The 20665-nt window shown below is 49.9% G+C and overlaps 1 long non-coding RNA gene across 1 annotated transcript; it reads left to right on the forward strand.

The window, feature by feature from the left end:
* The first annotated feature begins 3584 nt into the window (after nt 1–3584).
* LOC133357340 (uncharacterized) lies at nt 3585–11336 on the forward strand. The gene is made up of 3 exons (XR_009756960.1): nt 3585–3763; nt 6818–7400; nt 9243–11336. It is a non-coding gene; the product is annotated as an uncharacterized LOC133357340 (long non-coding RNA).
* The last annotated feature ends 9329 nt before the right edge of the window (nt 11337–20665 follow it).

A 20665-nucleotide genomic window follows, 5' to 3' on the forward strand; every position in this document is an offset into this window, starting at 1 on the left:
CCAGCAGTGGACTGACCAGGGGACGCGTGCTTTGTACGCAACGGGTTCACACGCCCCTCCTGGAGTCACCAGAGCAGTGTTCTTCACTCATTTTCAGAGGGGGGGCACTTTCACCGATAAGGGGCCGTCCATAAATGACGTCACGCACCTAGAGGGGGGGAGTCAGACATTTGTGACGATGTGTGACGATGGGGAGGGGGGGGGGTGTTGAGAAATGTGACGTCACATCAAAATGCGCAACTTTAAATGAATATAGACGACACGTTCTACTTAATTAAATAGACTTTTTGATAAATGCTTTCTCCTACAACATCAGAGTGCATCGCCACATGAAATACACGCTACAATGGCAATAGTTTAAAGCGATTTGAAGCATGTGTTTATTTTTGGGGGGGCGGGGGCAGAGCTTTGTGACGTCATATTTTAGGGGGGGTCTGAATTTTTATGACGCCGTGTGACGAGGGGGGGGGGGGTCCAAAATCGTCCAAAATCGCGTGACGTCATTTATGAACGGCCCCTAAGACTGCTCAGTGTGAGGGCCACCACACATTTGACTCCATTGGGTTTCAAAGCACGATGATGATGATGATGATGGGGTGCGTCAGGGGCTGCACTAAAGGCCACAAGGGGTCACCAAATGGCCCGAGGGCCTTGCAAAGAAGAACTGCATACGAGGCTGCCACAATCACAACAATGTACACATATATAAACAAACAAAGATTAAATTATTTAATGGAATTGTGGCCGTGAATTGTGACGATTAATTAAATCGGCAAGTGCGGAGAGTGGTGCCACCCCAGACGAGAGAGGAGCGGGGAGGAGAAGGGACGGGATTACCTCCCCATCCGTGTGGATTCAAGAGCGAGCCCAGGTGACCAGGCAAGCAGGCAAGAGTTCTCTCAGAGCTGATCCAGACTGTGAAGGATGGGGTGGGAGGGGAGGAATTATGTCAGAGGGGTAAGCAGGGGCGCGAAGGAAATTGAAGGTAATGAGACAAACGCTTCGGGTGATCACAGTGGACAGCGTTGCACAGGGCTGGGGCTGCAGCGCTTTAAGTTTACAACGATGAGTCCGGGTGCCCGGCCTTGCGTTCACTTTTGTTCGCGAAGTTCGAGACGAAAATGCTCGTCAGAAAAGTATTTGAATTGACGAAATTCAAGCTTGACGAAGGACCACCGCCCACCGAAGACCGACGCGCCACTGACCGTTCCAAGACGAAACCAGCCGAGTGCGAGCGGAGACGCAGACTGAGATCGTTCAGCCGCGTCACTGGGGACTGGTGCGCTGGGGAAGACCGCGGCGTGATGGTTTCTGGCTGCGTATCCGTACACAAGCCATCTCTGACATGGTCACATGCGGTATATCGTCCCCAGCATTGTTGGTTGGCCGGCGCTAATAAGGAATGTGTCGAGTTATTGACTGTAGTAGAGTAAACAGTAATGACCGAGGGCGTTTGACCATATTTTTAAGCAATTTCGTCAACCAAAGACAATCACCTCACTGAAATCCACAAAATACCGTGACTTAATTTCTTCTTCTTCGTGTCGTCTAACCTAAATTTGGCCCAACCTAGATTTGGTCTTTTCCCAATATTCTGCACAGGCCACCGCTTCTGGTGTTGGCATTGCCAACATCTGGAGGAGTGCATTGTGGGTGCTGCAGGGCATCTCAGGAGATGGATCCATGGTGCTCTTCTCATGATAAGCACATCGTTCGGTTGCCCAGAGCCCCCCCCCCACCCCGGGCCCATGATTTCATGACAGAGTTGCATCTGCCGAAACCCACTACTCAAGTCTGCTTAGGCTGACTTAACTGACACTCTACCACAACTAAAATGACCATGACACAACAAAAGCGGAGAACGGCCACGAAAACGAGCACCGGTGCCTCCGCTGCCGGGTTCCACGCCGCGTGACGCTCACGGGGTTCATGGTATAAACATTTTGTTGCGGCTCTGAGACGACTACGACGACGACGAACGTTGGAGAGACCATGGGCATTTTGTTGTTGTTGGGGCAGTGGAAGGAGGGTCAAGGGGCGCTTGACAGAGATGAAGGGCGCGGTATGGGGGTGGCTGTTCGAGAGCAAGCGTGAAGGGGACCCCCCCCCGCCCCAAATCACCCCACCGCACACCCCCGCCGCTCGTTCTGAGCAGAGATGAAGCCGATCGTCCGCCGGACGTTGAAACGCATCGGGAAAGCGTTCGCTCGCTCGCGTGCGCTCTCCCGTTTGAGTGCGGGATAATTGGATTCGTTTTCCGCATTTGCATATCACAATGTGATGCGAGTGATGTTAGGGGGGGGGGGTGGACCACACTTTAAAGAGAACACTAAAGCTCACTAAGTGATTGCTGCCGACGCACGGGAGACAGTTGTCTGTGTGTGTAAGCGCTGTGATGTGTAAATACGTCTAGAAATACAATGGGGGGCTGTAGGGGCTCTCTCAACAAACAAGAAAGTGCCAATTGTGTGAATTACAAACGCTTGTTTACACACCCGTTAATAGCGCCCTGATGCTGGGCAGAGAAGCCTCGTTGATGCACTACAAGGTGCGACATGACAGTCCAATTTGGTTTTACAGAAACGGTCTCGGCCATCGTGTCTCCCTGCCTAGAGGGGGAGGGGGGGAGGGTCGGCTGAGGCAACCCGCACACGGGACTTGAACTCATCGCCTTCCAAATGCGAGTCAAACGCTCTGATTGCAGGAGGTAATCTAATAATGATTTACATTTGTAAGGCGAATTTTATCCGTATATTTCCAATGCGGCTAAATAGTGTGAGAAGAACGTCCTATGATCAAATCACCCGCATCTCGCATAGAGCCTGCCCAGTGAACGTGGAGCGTTGCCGCAACGTTGTGCCAACGTTAGTCCAATGGTCCCTAACCACGTGCCAACATTGGCCCAAAGATGGCATGTTCACTGGTGGATAGTGCTTGCAATGGGGGGGGGGGGGGTCCCCCATGCATCAAGCGGGCATTGGAGGCTGCTGGCTCGGCACCATTGTCACCAGAAGGGAAGGTAGCGGAAACCCGCAGTTACACTCGGCTCCAACGTCAGTGACCAGCAGGGTGAAGTATGGTCAAATGTCCCCCAGGGTTCGCACAGCATGGGGCTGGGAGGTCCTCATCCAGCAGTGGATTTATTTCAGGGCTTTTGACACCATGTCACGCGATTGCATTATCACAGCAAGGTGTGTGTTACAAGACACGGGTACAGACAGGGCCACGGTTAAGCAACTACGTACACAAAGGCAAAGATCCCCCGTATAGCCATAACAAACTGTTGGGACAAGTGCTGTTTGCGAGCACCTATGACGGCTGGCACGGCATGGAATGGGGTGGATGGGCAGCACCACGCCCGGCTGCCTTTGTCTCCCTAGTGGCGGTGTTTACACACTGCACCAGATGCTCATCTGAGGCTGAGTCGACCTAGGGGAGACCCAGAGCGGGTTTAGATATTCGCCGCTGGTGTTGTCCGCGAGCGAGTATCGAACTCGGGTGGCCGGGTGCGTAGCGGCAGTGCGCCAACCGCTGGCTCACGACCGCTACGCACACAGCACACGCGCACACTTGACAGAGAACGACCGGAGGGGTCGTGGGGAATTGAAGAGAGATAAATCAATATGAAACAGTTCGGTCTTTAGGGAGAGAGCTGAAGATATTAGGGAGAGAGTCAACAGATATGGCGAGCGTGGGGAGGAATGGCTTGGACTCCGAGAGCAGACTCGGAGGAGGACGAGGAGAGAGCAGAGATTGATGGCAGGTGAGGAGGGAGGAGAGAGCGGCACGATGAGAGATTTTTAGAGAAGGGATCCTGCGTGTGAGCGCCATCGCGCTGCTCCCACGTCGACAGATAATGCACCGATGTTTTCACGAAGCCATATCACCTGCCGCGGATTTATTTGGTGACTCTATTTATTTAGGCGACGTTTCAGGCGACGGGCTCTCGTACACAAACACGTTTAGTGCGCTGTGAAAAAGGGCCATTGCCTGAAACGTTGTCCATTATACAACTATACCATTACAATGTCACGGTGTTATTGACGAACGGGTAGAGGATGGGGGGGGGGGAATCCCAAGGGGCCTGGGGGGGGGGGGGCGAGATGGGGGGGGAGACTCCCAAGGGGGTCGGGGTGGGGGGCGATGCGGTTTCACGCAAGTCACCCACACAGCAACCCAATAAACATGGAACGTTGGCCCAACGTTCACCCAACGGATTTTAAACCACGTGGCCAGCGTTGGCCCGTCGCACGTTAACCAGGCAGTCGCCACCGCACGGCGACCTTGGTGAACACGCCAACGTTGGCCCAACGTCGCTGGGAAGTTCCCGCCGCACGGCACGGCCCGCGAGCCGCCGTCTGCTCGCGAAGCAGAGCGGGCCGATGCTCGCGCGGGATCCGTACCACGGAAATCCTCGAGCGATTCACGGGACCGAGGACGCAAGGCGTTAAAAGAGCGAGGTCCCCACTCCGTCTCGTCTGTGTTTGCGGGGGAGGGGGCGGGGGGCGCTCGGGGAATGGATTGCTGCAGGTGCGTAAGTTAAAGGCGCTGCTTGGTCGCCTAACGCGGAATTGTGCATCTTGCGCCAGCCACGAGGACTCTCTCTCAAAGTAGATCATTCGTCTTGCTGCGTCCCTTGCCGCAGAGCCGCGCTGACACGCCGAAATGGACCGGGAATTTATTCCGCCGCTTGAAAAAGAGCTCCCTTTCTCTCTCCGCAAAAAAAGTTTCGCCTGATATGAGTGTTGTGTTACGCGTCCTGTAATAGCGGCACTTTTGAACAAACGCACAAAGCGCAGCGCCAATTTCACCGACAAAGCCAGCATCAGCCCATCCGGTTGTCAAGGTAAAGGTGCAGCCCTGCTATTATGTTGCTCAAGCCGCTGCTAGCTCAAGGGCTTCCACACTAAATGTACAAGAGAGTACTTTGGTCTACTCTTCCACGCCGTCTTGGAAGAGGTGGAGGCACCCACACTTGACCCCACCGTATGCGACCTGCCGATTGACTGCGGTGGACATTGATACTGCTGCTGCGGGGACCAGGGGATGTTATGAACGTGTATATTGTTAGAGAACAGCCGCGCTGGGTCATGAAATCAAACCGGCGACCTGTGGATGGACTAACGCCACGCCATAGGAATGTGGAATGTCCATTACTCGGCTCGATGCTCCCAACACCGACGGGCAGAGTTATTTTGAACCGATGAGCACTCGAACGAAAGGCGCACGCAGAAGTCATCCGTGGGAGCCAATCGTCGTTCGACGTTCCACACCACCCCCATTCACAACAAGGCGTCCAACGGAGGGCTGGGGACGACCGCAGCGCAGCGAGTTAATTCAGTTGTAGGAATTGTACTATCAAAATCTAGGAACGGTGACATCAGGGCTCAACGCCCAAATCCCGCAAATCATCTATCGCGCGCTTGTGCTGAACCCGCCTTTTCAAAGACTGCAGTTTGTCTCCGTTTCCCGCGGACGTCGTTAGCCAGCGGCGCCGGCCGCGCGAACGGGACGCGTGCGTCCTGCGGTGCGTCGCGTGCACGTGGTGCCATCGCCGCTGCCGGGCCGTTGTGGCGTCTGCCGCGAGGTCGGACCTCGGGTCTTGTTGAAAATACATCGGCTTGTCAATACTCGCGGCACCCGCCGATGCTGTTTGCTGGGGAAAAAAATAATAATAAAACACCGCGCGAAGCCATTTGCCGTTCGTATTTAACAGCTCCACCACCATAGCTGTCACAGCCACTGCAATCCCTTGCTTGCCCTGCAGTTATTTACATCCGACGGGTGGAATTACAATGCCCCCAGGGTTGACGAGTCTGTGGAAGGTTACTCGAGGGAACCGTGTTCTTGGTGGAGAGGGAGGAAGGCTATTTTTGCCTTCATTTGACGAATGCCTAGCATCACATCACCTGCAATGTGCCTGATCTCTCGCGGGATAGGTGGCAACGCGGACCGCGACTGCTCTGAAAAGTGGTTCAAGACCCACAGAAGCTCTGAACAACAATTTTGTTTGTTGAATGCTCGTCAGGAGAACAGCAGTGTTAAGTGCAGTCTCCAACTCGTATCCGCTCTCTCCGTGGCCTATGTATCCGACACGAAAGGGAGTTATTGCCCTGCCTGTTATATATTTGTCCTTTTGATGCCAGTTTAAAGGACCAATGGTTCCGATTTTGAAGCGAGGAGGATCAGCTCAAAGCCCGCTGCACGATCAGGACCATCACGTGCTTCGGCTGGTCTCACGCTCCCTCAATCGCAAATCACTCGCGCACAGTTGATCAAATCTTTACATCATGAGCACCATTGCACGCAATTTTGACTCAGATAACATAAAGGTAGTGGAGTCAAACTTGTTTAATTATCTTTTGTTAGGGAATTAGTGAAAGCCTCTTTTTGTTCGAGATCATTTACTGCATGTGGGTAGTGTTTAATACGAGTGTCAATGTTAATTGTCATCAAGGTAAGCGAGTGGATTTGCCCAGGCGTTGTTAAGCCAAGCATACAGAGATTCGGATTCAAGGATGTCTCGTTAAATTCTCGTCTTAAATTTTAAGGCCCAGGATCTTTCAGCAGGGTCACATTTTACGAGGGAAAAAGAAAATTAAGGTGGCTTTTAAAATAAATAAACGTGGACTGCTTATGGCAGATGTTGTAATCTATGTCGCCTTGCCATATTCTGGCAACCTTACAACTTCTTGAGTGCTGTAATGAAATTGTAATTCGATAGCGAACAAAATGCGTGCTTTTTTAAAGTTGTTATTGTCCGCAGGTTGTCAGGCGCGGTGCCGTAGGCTAACGACTCTTCTCCGTACGCGTCCAGATTGCCACGACGCTATCACGGCGTCACCGCTGCTCTGGGAGGTCTCGTGGGGGCGACGGCGCGAAACGTTGGACTACGAGGGTCGGCCGGCCTAGGCTATCAAACCGGGGTGGAATGAGAGAACCGCCACCAAATGCCTGGAGCCGAATTCGCTGTCGAAGACCCCCTTCCACAAACCACTCCACCACCGTGAACAGATGACCAGTAGCGGGGTCACCTGACATCCGGTGACGTTTCGTTTGAAATCCGAAACGCATCCCTGCTCTACAGATCACTCTCACAGAAGAAGGCGAAGTCTCTCAACGCCGGACAAATTTAGGGGAGGGCATCGCCGGTTGTATATACCGCAAATAATAACAAGAGCACATTTAACAATTACGTTTGCGTGTACTGTAATTACAGGATACACCATTTAAATAAAACGTAATGACTCAGAACATATTTACAATGTCATATTTATAATTCAGTCACAACTACCAGGGAAAACGACAACTTACATTTATGTGCCCAAGAATATTGCAAACGTCTCAAGAGTGCAGAATAACCGAGGAGGAACTGGGAGGGAATGCGAGGAAGCGAAGAGGTGGAGAAAAGATGAGAAGCCACCCACACATACACTCACTCACTCTCCCACCCACTCGCTCACCCACCCACACACTCACTCACTCTCCCACCCACTCTCCCACTTACTCGCTCACCCACCCACTCACCCGCACACTCACTCACTCTCCCACCCACTCGCTCACCCACCCACACACTCACTCACTCTCCCACCCACTCGCTCACCCACCCACACACTCACTCTCCCACTCACTCTGCCACTCACTCTCCCACCCACTCGCTCACCCACCCACACACTCACTCACTCTCCCACTCACTCTCCCACCCACTCTCCCACCCACTCGCTCACCCACCCATATGCATCTGAGTGCATGAATTCTCAATAACTTCAAAACTTCCAACAGCAGTAAACACACACTTTACGCCGGTGTACGGGGAAATAACGATCAAAGTAAATGTGTCGGAACGTCTATTCTTTACGATGGCATAAAGTTCCGCATCTTAACGTCCGAGTGCTCCTTGGGACGGCCTCTCGCTTGTCACGCCACCTGCCCCTGACTCAGCAGATTGTCCCCGATTATTGCGGCGCGCGAGTGCCACTCGCTGCTCCGTGGCGGAGTCCCATTACGGCGAGAGTCGCCTCCCGAGCCACTTCAGACGCTCTGCGGGGTGAATGGGGGCGACACGGCGGCGAGACGTTCACTACCTCGCCTGGTTTGCAGGAGGCCGTGAGTTCGACCCTGACGCCTGCTGCTGTATATTTGGAGTTTGCGTTTATCTCTCTCCCATCATCATCGCGGTGGCTGGGAGATGTTAACTACCTCGCCTGGTTTGCAGGAGGCCGTGAGTTCGACCCTGACGCCTGCTGCTGTATATTTGGAGTTTTCGTTTCTCTCTCTCCCATCATCATCATCATCATCGCGGTGGTTGGGAGATGTTAACTACCTCGCCTGGTTTGCAGGAGGCCGTGAGTTCGACCCTGACGCCTGCTGCTGTATATTTGGAGTTTGCGTGTCTCTCTCTCTCATCATCATCACCGCGGTGGCTGGGAGATGTTAACTACCTCGCCTGGTTTGCAGGAGGCCGTGAGTTCTACCCTGACGCCTGCTGTTGTATATTTGGAGTTTTCGTTTCTCTCTCTCCCATCATCATCATCATCGCGGTGGTTGGGAGATGTTAACTACCTCGCCTGGTTTGCAGGAGGCCGTGAGTTCGATCCCGACCCTGACGCCTGCTGCTGTATATTTGGAGTTTGCGTGTTCTCCCCCTGGTCGCGTGGATTTTTTCTCTGGGTCCTCCGATTTTTCTCCTCTACATTTAGAATCAACATGCCTATAGAGCATTTGTCTGCTATAAATTTCCACATGATAAGCCACTTCGTTATTGGTGGCCAGGTCGCCTCTGAAAAGAGTTATATAGCTCAGTGGGCCTTTCCTGGCAAAAATAAATATATAGCCATATTTTGTTATATAATACCGTGCGTTCTTCTCAATGGGCGTCAGCGACTCCGAGCATTGTATACCCACGGGGTTTCGTTACGGAGAAGGGGATGATGAGAAACGCGGCTTGCGAGTTCACGTCGTCACATCACAAGTGCTCGTCTCAGTTTTGACACGTTGGCACGCTCGCTCCACCTACGCGGAATGCTTTGATCGCTAAAATGATAGCGGCAGCGGTTTCGACGCATTTGCCAACCCACCTATTTGCCAGCCCACGTGCTCAATCAAAAGGGGTCCCCTGACATTGATGGAGCGGGTTGAGAAACAGGAGATAGCGCACGGTTCGTTGTCATGTTTATTATCACGCGGAGGGCTCTCCCTTAACCACGTCAACCTTCTTCTTTGTACGACTGATGTTGGTGTAGATCAACAATTCCCAGTTTTACGTGGAGGTGGTTGAGCCAGATGATTTCGTATGGAGTGGTGGAGTGGACGTTGGGAGCCTTCACGCGGCCCGCTTTCTGCCGAGTGAGAAATCCCGTTCGGTGGCATCATCAACACGGCGACCGAACATCAATCAACGATCTCCCGGTCTCCAAAGCAACAACTCAAGCCGATATATCAATAACGTGACACGTGATAAACCCTCTTTATCCACAACCCTATTACCCACAACTCCTATTATTTGTGGGAGCTGTAGGGTCCGTGAAAAGTCAATTATCCACGGCCCATTTATTCCAATTATCTGTGATTATCCTAGATTGTTTTTCCAGTGGATAAGTGGACGAAATTTGTGAATAACCCTGCAGATAAAAGGATCTGAAAAATCAGTCCTTTGCATGTATCACCGCGGATAAGAGATGTTCTACAGTAAATAACTCCTCCTTTCTACATTTATTTCCCTACGTAACAAGTTAAAGTTACTTTTTAACACAACCAATCAGCTGCATAGCCTTGGAGAGACGTATGGGATTTAGGCATTATTTACATTTCCATCAACATTCTTCACAATGACCCCTACTGATTATTGTGTTACGCATTGAATAGCTTTGTTTATAAGCAATTTAGGAGCCATTTCTAACAGAGAAAGAGCGTCCTTGCTTGTAAACTTTGGGCAGTTCACCAATCAAGGCCGACTCTGCTCAAACAACCTTGAGGAATGTTGAAAAGCTCTGCTCCCGCGCGAGAGTGGAGCCCTTGTCAATGCTGGATGTAACCTCCGGTGAAACCTCGTGTAAAATTGTCAACATTTTGCTCCCTTTTCAACATTCCTCCTCCTCCGCTTTGTTCTGAAAAACCAATAAATTGGCGTGTTTAGCCCCACGTGGAAACTTGATTTGATTGACTCTGTGGTGGGAAGGTTACAATAAAATATTGACATTGTACCTCCATGACATAACACAAAATAAATTATTCATGAATCATTGCACGCTTACAATTCAGAATTTTTAAATAAAATAAAAAATGAGCATTATTTTATTGAGTCAGCTGCGGCAAGAAGCCACAAGTGTGCATACAGAACGCTAGCAACTTTGCAACCGTTTAACCCTGATCTACACAGCTACGTGTCGTCAGCAGAGACTGCTGCGGATAATTAGGTTAAATAATTACTGCGGTAATTACAAACCACTGACCCCCGATCAATTACGGAGTCGGCTTCCGTTTTTTTACTGCAGTCGGAGTAACAACGATCACCACCACCACCGTTGTTTTGTCGCTACAGACTTTGTCCTTTGACCTCGCTCAGCCATGTTCTCTCCGCAACGTTCTCGTCCAAACGCGAGCCGGAGTGGCTCTCCGGGCCCTCGAAAAATGCGTGCGTGCGTGCCACGCTGACCTCATCGTCCTGCTGCCAGACTTGCGCGCAGCATTGCTGCTGTGTCAAGCATCGTCTCATTTGTAGCGAGGGCGCGAGGCATATTAACAATCTCGGCACAACGCTTAAGGCCCCAGGCAACGTAATATCAGCTCGGAGTTCCATTCCTAACAAACATAGAAAAGGCCAAGAGAACAAAACGAATAAATCTCTCTTCTCGCATCTAACTCCCATCGTCTCTGTCCCGTGTCTACATCTCTTTCATTTGACAGCTCTGGCTCATGTGAATTTTGCCGGATATCGTAATGTCGCAATGCTTCCTCGTCTGTTCCAAATCAGGCATGAGTTATTGGGCGATTTGTCTGCTATTGAGGCCATTGTCCGAAAGAGCCTAATTTTTTTGTTGGCCAGTGTTACTGACGAATGTGTTCATTTTAAGTTTGTATTATTATTAACTAGTAACGCTTGAGATGGATTGATGACCACTGCAATGGTATTAATGTATCAAAGTTCCAAATGACCACTGCTGCTTTATTGTGAATACTTGTCTATGAAGAAGATGAAAATGCAGACCAGTAAAGTTTTATCACGTAATTTTCCACGTATGAGTAATGGCTTGGGTGCCTCTCTTGCGAGACCCACGGGGCTCAATATTGCACTGTCATCGCTTTTATTCATTCTTTCGCTGCATTTACATTCGTTCTTCGGCCCTTTGGGAACATTGCCACTGCAATACCTTGCGCGGCAAAGTGTGCAATTTTTTAATGATTAGGGTTGAGATATAGGAATAATCAAGCCTCTGAGCAAGATTAATGCAAGATCCAAAAGAAACAACAGGAGGGTCAATAGTCATGGACTAAGTTGCACTGGATTTGTTTTCATAGCGAGAGATAAAAATACATATAAAGGTGCAGCCCTGCAAGTGCTTGCTCAATGCCACGGCTGGTGAAAGGGCCCCCAATAGAGACAGCGCGAGAGAGCCCCTTGAGTGGGTCATCATGATCAATATCAACACGATCCACGGGCAGATACTGTAGCTCTTAGGTGTCCAATATGCTCAAGTAGTGCACACATCTTTCTGGAACCCAATCTCTCACGTCATCAAGGCATTCTCTATGACGTCTTTCTCTCTTTCCCGTTATTTAGTGGGTAGTAAAGCCTCGTCTTCAACGCTGGCCAGACATATCGGAAGAGATGGGGGTACCCACACTTCACCCCACCACACGTGATTTGTCGATGTACTAAACTGCAGTTGCGACGAGGGCTTACTTATATCGCCAGGGTTGTCTGGGGATGTGCTCAGGAAAAACAAAAAACGCACACACCACTGTACCACCATTGCACCCGTTAAACACATCCTGAGAGTGGCTTTTATTAAGTTCCCCATTGATTGAACAGGGGCCACGTTGACACCTGCACCGCACGAGTGAAACGTGTCCCTACAGCAGTGGCACGACGCTTCTCGTGTCGTACATCAATCGGTTCGTTGACCAAACGTAACGAACAGGTGGCGGCATTCTCCCCCAAAACCATGAATTATAGATATCGTACACTCAACGATCCTTGCACAGAAATACAATTAAAGGGCCGTGAGGGTCAGCAAATTGAAATGTTTAGAGAATTACAATAATAGGTAATTACAGCAGTGTATATTCCCGTGAACCCCGAGAGAATAGACCGTCTGCACGGGATTTTAATCAAAAAGACAACAACGCTGCGGTGCAGCGGTGGGCGCGTGCTCTGGGGTTGTGATCGACGGTTCGATTCCATCTCCGGGAACGACGCATGAAACGGCGGCGTGGTGTGGGCAAGGTTCTGAAATCAACCGCCCTCTGCCTGTGTCTGCCCAGCCGTACACAGGTGGGCACGCAACAGCAGAGTTTGTCAAGCGGCAGGTCACGTGTGGTGGGGTAAAATGTGGGTACTCCCCACTTTTTGGCCAGTGTGGAAGAGTAGGCCAACATACCGAGTGGAGGGGGCCGTAGAGCTCCCACAAGTCAGCGGAGGGCCTTCCACCGGCGGTGGCGTGAGGAGGCAATTTGGAGGTTGCGCCTTTACCGTTGGAGATGACATTAGCTGAGGAGATGGAGCGACGCGTGGCGGTTTGGGGAGACCTTTCATCCAGCAGTGGATTGACCATGGCTGATGATTGACAAATGCATATAATTAAATATTAAATCGCACAGAGTAACAGGATGTGCAGCCCTGAGCCAGTGGTGAAAAATCCACATTCCTTTAATGTGGGTGAATCTCTCCACAATGTAATGCACTGTTGATTTCCTCACAAAGCGCTCCTCATTTTTATCCAATCGGGAAGGACGATGGGGCCACGTCAACGCCTCAAGTGAGAATTCGAACAATGCTCGTTGCACCTTCTGCGGAATGATGTCGGACACGTGAGGTGTGATGCCACGCACGTGACCCTCTCGCTGCTCGCCATTTGAAATGCACTTCCATCCGGGCATTCGAGTGTGTCAGGTTTGTTGGGAATCTTTGTACAAGGTCAGTCTAACACCGACACTGTCTCGCTGGCAGACAGCACCAGCATATGGCAGTTTTAAAACTGCCACGTTGCTTGAAGACCTTAAACACATTTTAGCAGAAGCTGGCATCTTTACGATACCCATGTGGCCCCGGACATTATAATAAAATTGGTGTAATTACACAATGAGTTTTAGTGTTGCTGTGCATGCTTTTTGAATACGTTTATTCTGGATGTTTCTTTTTTTAATCAAGAATGCATCTATATGCCATATCAAACACAATTTATTATATATAAAAACACAATTATCCCAATCGTGAATGGTAATGATGACAATGATTTTAATTTTCACGCGGAGGCTCTTTCGACCAATATTACGATTCACAATTAATATTTTGGTAGGATCGCGTGAGTAAAATGTGGGTCGTAGAGCCTCCACCACCCGACATTTATTTCATGTTGTACATCAGTGTGTTTTTTGTGAGTGAGCCATTAGTTTCATGTTGTGTGTCGCTATGTTTTGTCACCACAAAGTGGCGCTGACTTTCCCCGTCCACATATGCAATGTCCTCCTGCCCGGTATCCATGCTATAGTCTGCCCCCCCCCTGACTTGCTGGGGGTGTGACCGGGGGCTCTGGACCCGGATGTTCTAATCTCTGTACCGCGCCTACGTCCAAATTCCTTCCACTGTCAACAACAACTAATATTGACATAAATCTAAACCTTCATCATAAGCTGTGCCACCGATATTTATCAGTTGCAATTAACTAATTTGTTTGACTCCACCAGCAAACACACCGTTTGTTCACCAATGATTGCAACATCACATTAACATTTTTAAGTTTCTCGCTTAACTTGTACAATATTTCCACTTTGAGAATGAGAATACGTTTGTATCCAATGCGACACATATACCCTTGTAGCAGCACGCGTGGCTAGAAAGTGTCACTTCAAGGGGTCTCGGAGCAGTTTCTTGCGAGGAGTCCTTTGGTAATGCGGTTGTTGTTGTTGTTGTTTTCCCCCGATTTATATTTGACAAATTGTTTGGTGATGTCGCTGCTACTGCTGCTGCGTTGGCAGTGGTGCACAAACACAAATAACAACAACACAACTCAACACCATTCGCCAATAACATCGTGGTCTCTAAAGAAACAAATATATAACAGGCAATGTTTCAGGCAAAGGCCTTCTTCAGAGCCCGTGATGTGCTCTGATGAAGGGTCATTACCCAACATCTCTCCTCTTGTATATTGTTTTATTTTGAGGTGCTATTATTGAGGAATGTGTTGAGTATTTTCCGATTTATATTTTGCTTATTGGCTGCACTTTACTTTGTGTTGGCGACCCAGGTCACCCGCGCATACGAGACTCCTCCTGAGCCATCTCCGAGTTCGACTAAACAAACTTGAATCTTGTTCTCTCACACGCACCGATGCACTGTTTCCAAGAGAGAATTCATCTCGTCACCCGATGCCGAAAGCGCAATTGGATATAAACTGTCGAAAAAAAGTAAAAAATATATATTACAAATTACGGCTGAGAAAGCAGAACGCATTGTAAGGAGTGCTTGATTTCATTAAGTTAACACACCTTGTCTGGCATGAACCCATCCTAATCTAACTCGATTCAGGGTTGGCGGCTATCCGTTAATGCACACCCTGCATAAAGCTGACACCAGCAGTAAGACGTAGGTGCTCGTGGAAATGATTGAGAATACAATTAAGAGGCTGATATAAGCTCCAGAATGGCTGAGAATCGGAGGAAAATTGCAGGCTGCTGACGCCCACAAATGTGGGGATAATTTCTTGTTTGAAAAAACCACGCGTCAAGAGTCAGAGGTGTTGCGTTCACGGTTTTTTTGCGCAGCGCTTTCGAAAGCATTTGTCATTAGTGACGCATACAAAGGTCGGCGTACAAAGTGCAAAATTGGTGGAAAAACGGCAGCAATTGCATCAGTTATTTTCCACACCATATCAATTCAGAGGAATGGTGACTTCCTGACGAAAAAATAATAAGACCGATTATTTAAAATATGCGAAGATGATCCGATATCTATCGCGATTATCGAGATGACGAGCAGCTTGCGTCATGGGAGCCACCGCTGCCGAGGACTTTGTCGTGGTGCTGCACGGCACTCCGATGCGTCGTGTGGCCGTACCGCGTGATGCTCGGCACGATATCTGACGTCTCTGTCCACGTGCTTCAGCAACTGAAGGACTTCATCCCTGCTGCTCTGGAGACTTTCGCTTTGTTTCCCGAAGAAGCTCCCACGCTCGCGGAGCGAAAGGTCGGACGTCGTGCCGAACGGCGCGTAGCACGACGACCCGGAAACCCCACCAAAGACCGATACAGCAATGAGTAGCAACACACAAACACACACACATATATATAACACAAACACACATATATATAACACACACAATTTCTTTTAAAGTCTTTTTTTCGTCAATCTTGGGACAAAAAATCCTACCGATCTGCGAAAAGGAAATTTCAAGGTTTGTGTGGCAAAGCTTGCAGTGATAGTTGCATGGATTTCGTGATTTTAGTGCCAATTGTGGGAAGTTCCTTCAGACAGACAGAGACAGACAGACACAGACAGAGACAGACAGAGACAGACAGAGACAGACAGAGACAGACAGAGACAGACAGAGACAGACAGAGACAGACAGACACAGACAAAGACAGACAGAGACAGACAGATAGAGCACACAGCCAGACAGAGACAGACAGACACAGACAGAGACAGACAGATAGAGCACACAGCCAGACAGAGACAGACAGAGACAAACAGACACAGACAGAGACAGACAGAGACAGACAGAGACAGACAGAGACAGACAGATAGAGCACACAGCCAGACAGAGCCAGACAGAGACAGACAGAGACAGACAGAGACAGACAGATAGAGCACACAGCCAGACAGAGACAGACAGAGACAAACAGACACAGACAGAGACAGACAGAGACAGACAGAGACAGACAGATACAGACAGATAGAGCACACAGCCAGACAGAGACAGACAGAGACAGACAGACACAGACAGAGACAGACAGAGACAGACAGAGACAGACAGAGACAGACAGAGACAGACAGACACAGACAGAGACAGACAGAGACAGACAGAGACAGACAGAGACAGACAGAGACAGACAGACACAGACAGACTAATATCTCTGGCTTGGCACAGAGTTGACCCGCTGCCTTAATGCGATTCAGAGGGGACCACAAAATTGCATCGCTCATGATACCGCACGGAATGATTAGGCAATATTAGGCGTGCTCGATTACAGCGCGCTATTCAAAATATGCCAAACCTTAGGCCGCACATTTCCAACGTTAGTGTGAAAACGATGCTGCTGTTGAAACAAATAGCGTACAGCACCCGCGCTCAGCATTTGTGCAGGATTCGCAATCGTATCCATGCATACTCCCACCTTCCACAGTGATGTTGTAAGAATAGCGTCCGAGTATCTTCTCTATTCAAAAGCTATTAAGGTATTTTATCAGGGGTACCCAGATTATTCGACATATTTGACAATAAACTAAAATATTCTGGAGCTGCCGTTGGGTAATGGACAGCGCGTCGCGTATTGCCGCTCGCTCGATTCAATTCCCCGGCGCGGCAATTGATACAACGGAGCGAGTTTCTTGAATCTCCCCACCCCCACCACCCGCTTCCGTTAACCCAGCAGTATAAGCTAACCGAAATGAGTACATTCTGACGTGTGGTGGGAATTAAGTGGCAGTACCCCCCTCCCTCTTCCAAGACATGCGGATACTGTGCAAGAGTTGGCCAAACCCCCCGTGAGAGATGGTGGGGGGGGGGCTCCCTGGAGCTCCCTCGAGTGGAGACCCCTTCCGCCAGCAGCGGTGTCAGTGAGCCATTGCAGGGCTGCACCTTGACCCCTCTACAAAGTAAACCCACTTCAGGAGCCCTGCACAACGCCGCCACCACACTGCCCTCGCCAGTTTTCACGCGCGCGACTGTCATCTGCCGACGCATTTCAGTTTAAATAAAAGAGTCGTACTCGCCACTCAGGAGCACTTGGCGACATTGCTCTTGTCAGCGCATTTCCACTGCCACGGCCGTTATCAATTTGAGGACTGTCTGTCTCGGTCTCCGTCCGCCGCCGCAGCCCACACGGGTCGGGGATTCGGCTTCTCCGCCACTTTGCGTTATAGCCTGACGACTGCATGGCATTTCATTTAAGCCCGCGTCTCGCCAGGGTGAGTGAAAACGCAATCTGCATCCGCCGCGAAACGTGGCCCCCGCTGGCACATTCAGCAGACAGCTCGGAGCAATCACTCATCGCTCAACTTTCCAGCTCATCGGCCCCCCTCCCGCCTAGCGCCCGAGCTCAAGGTCTCCGAGCAGCCCGTACTCAAATCAGCACAAAACCATTTAATACATATCCGACTCGAGCTCTCCGCATTTCACGGACGTCGGGCGAGCCGTGCCTGGCGCCGTACAGCTCGCTCGCGACATTGCTGGCTAAATCGCCTCCACCGGGAGGAGCTCTCATAGCCCCCATCTAGAGAAGACCCCCCACCCCCAGAGTGTATTTGGCCTACTCTTCCACACCGGCACTTGGAGTACCCACACACTTTGGCCCACCACACGTGACTCGACCGATTGGGTGCGGTGGTTCCCATCTAGACGGTTGGGTGGACAGAGGCACTATTGCAGAAACTTGCGCCATCGTTCCAGCTGCCGCGCCAGGAGATCGAATCGGCTTCCCCCATCTCCTTCATCAACCCTCACTCCCCCTTCCTCTGCCTCAGCTGCAGCTAAATCACACCGCAGCATACTGCATCGCAGCATACTGCGGTGTGATTTATAAACGCATTGACGAAAAAGTGCATTACACAGCTGTTTTAATGGTAACTGATTAATTAGAAATATCAATTTGATGGTAATCAACATGATAGATAACGGTTAGCAATAACGCTAACTCCAAGGGGGGCTCTGTGTTTACACGCTCCGAGTGTTCCTCAGACTCGTGTGTGCAGATCAAGTGCCGTGATTAAAACTGGAGTCTCTCTAATCAACCCACACGTTGCAGTTGTATACATCTCCGAAATACCACAAACCGACGATCTAACCCAAAATAAACCAATTATGAATCAAATATCAGAATGACTGCGTAGATTTATTGTGTGTGCGTGTCCCGAGATGCATCTTGGGACAATTAATCTCGCTCAACATCGGAAGAGGGGAGAGCTACGTGAAAATGTATTATCCAGAGTTGTGTATCATCATCATGACCATCATCATTATTGTTATTATTTTGACGAAACAAGTGAAACTAAATCTTTGAATGCGCGGGAGAGAGTCGGAAGGATTGGTAGGGCAGTGGTTGGCTCCTCAACAAGGGGCGGTTCTGAAATGGCAACCCAAAAAGTGCACCGTGCGTGGATTTCAAAAGTCGAAATGTCAACGAGAATTCTTCCTCAAATGATTATTAAGGCTCACTACCTTCTGATTGGGGGCTAGCCTACTCTGCCGTTGAGCCACGTGAATGGAGTGAGCAAGTGTCTTGTATATATATGTGTGTGTGTATATACAGTATACAGTTGCGGTATATGGATTGTGGGGAACGATAATGTGGTGGCTATGTCGCTATGCTACAGAGCTGGTGACCAGTTTTGATTTCCGGTCACGGGCAACATCAATAACGAATATCTGGTCTCGGGCTTCTCCTCGGCTGACTCGGCCTTAAATTGGTAATTGGTGTGGTGTGAAAAACATCAGCATTGGGGAGACAAAGGTGGCAGGGAGTGGTCCTAGTCACCCACGCCCTTGTGAAACGTGCCAGTAGAAATAGGTGCTCACTGATGGCACTTGCCCCAACAGGCTGTTAAAGGCTACATGGGGGATATTTGTCTTGTTGTCTTTGGTGCAGCAATTCACAAACCTCCTGCGTTCACCTGAGCGTGTCCATGTGTGACGTTATGAGCAACGATGTGGCAGCTCACTGAATTATGATACCCTGTGACCCAGGTTCAATTCCCGACCACACACACCAGTGACGAATGGTACCAATGCCCTGATGCTGTATGAACAACATCACTGGGGGAGACAACGAGAGCGAGGAATGGTAATGACCGCACCGATTCAAAGGCGGCCGTGCGCCATAACAACTCTTGCAGCTTGCCAAGATGCACAGCTCCTCGTGAACGGCACTTGCCCCACCGAGTCTAGCCGTGGTGACAAAAATAGAATCGATGAATGCCTTGCAACGTGCCTCTGAAAATTACTGGGCCCGGAACTTTAATGGGGCGAACATCTGGGAAAGGAAACAACTTGGGTCAGAAGTAGAATGGAACATTAAAGGGAATGAAAGAGGGAGTAGCAGCAGGCTATGATGAGGTACAGTATGATGGCACAATCGAGTCAGAATGGGCAGCAGGCGCGTTGCAGCTACAGACGCTAATGAGGCATCCGTGAGAAGGCGGAGAAGGCACCGTTAGGGGAGGGGGCTGGAGGGGCCCGAGGTCCACTAGTGAAGCCTCGCCCCCACCCCCCCCCCTTGATAAATCCTTATAATCAAGTCGGGACGATGTTCTGATACAATAGCAGCACCGGTGGCGAATTTTCTTCAAAGTTCACCAATTTGGCAAAACGCCGATAATCACCGCATCTGCAGCAGTCAAACAGAGGATCGGACAAAATGCACTAATGAGCAGAATTCACCGACGGGGCATAGCAGGGGAGGTCGTGAGAGCACGGTAGGCAAGAGCATATTATTCGCATTGTTACTCATTCCCTTCAGGCGTTTAATAATTGTTTACAGTTTTCTTAACGTTGATTGTGTCGTGTGCGTAGTGGCTCCGCAATTGCCCTCGCCCAGCCGGAGGGAAGGGTGGATGTGCGAGTGGGGTGTTTCGAACAATGTGGAAGGGAGGTTTTCATGGAGGTGTGTGGTGGTAGAGACAGGAGACAAGGAAGAAGGTGCTGGAAGGACGGTGGGGCTAAGTGAGCAAGTCTGAACACGAGTGGAGCGCAGCGAGCTGAGCCGAGCGAGTTGGGAGCAGCGAATGGAGCCGAGCCAACTCTTATGAAGTGCAGGGCCCAGGGTAGACATTCCTTTGAACAAGATCACCCTACAGGATTGTGCTACACGATTGGGGTAAAGGGTTAATCGTCGCTCTGCATGATAAAGGAGATAAGAAGAAATGGTGTGTGAATTACGGACGAGAAACCAACTCGTGTTACTGCTCAAGGATAATAGACAGAGTGGGAGAACGGAGTTTGGGGGAAGAGGTGCAGGTCACAAGGTTAACTGGCGATATACTTTCGTCTGCAGGGAGTCAGATACGCAAAATTCTACAGTGATGTAATAGTTACAAGAGTGGCAGTAATCACGAAAGTCTACTTACAAATCTTTAATAAAGTGGGTTGTTTTTCTTCCTCGATCATCAATTGCTTAAATGCCAAAGGTATGTGTGTGGGTATTACATAATGAGCACAGAGACGATACAACCACTGCAATGCAGTACTTTCTATTCTGCTTAAGGTATTCGGAAAACAAGCAAATCAATGGAAGT

Source organism: Lethenteron reissneri, chromosome 57 (genome assembly GCF_015708825.2).
Source record: "Lethenteron reissneri isolate LAM-NWPU_2019-01 chromosome 57, ASM1570882v1, whole genome shotgun sequence".
NCBI lineage: Eukaryota > Metazoa > Chordata > Hyperoartia > Petromyzontiformes > Petromyzontidae > Lethenteron > Lethenteron reissneri.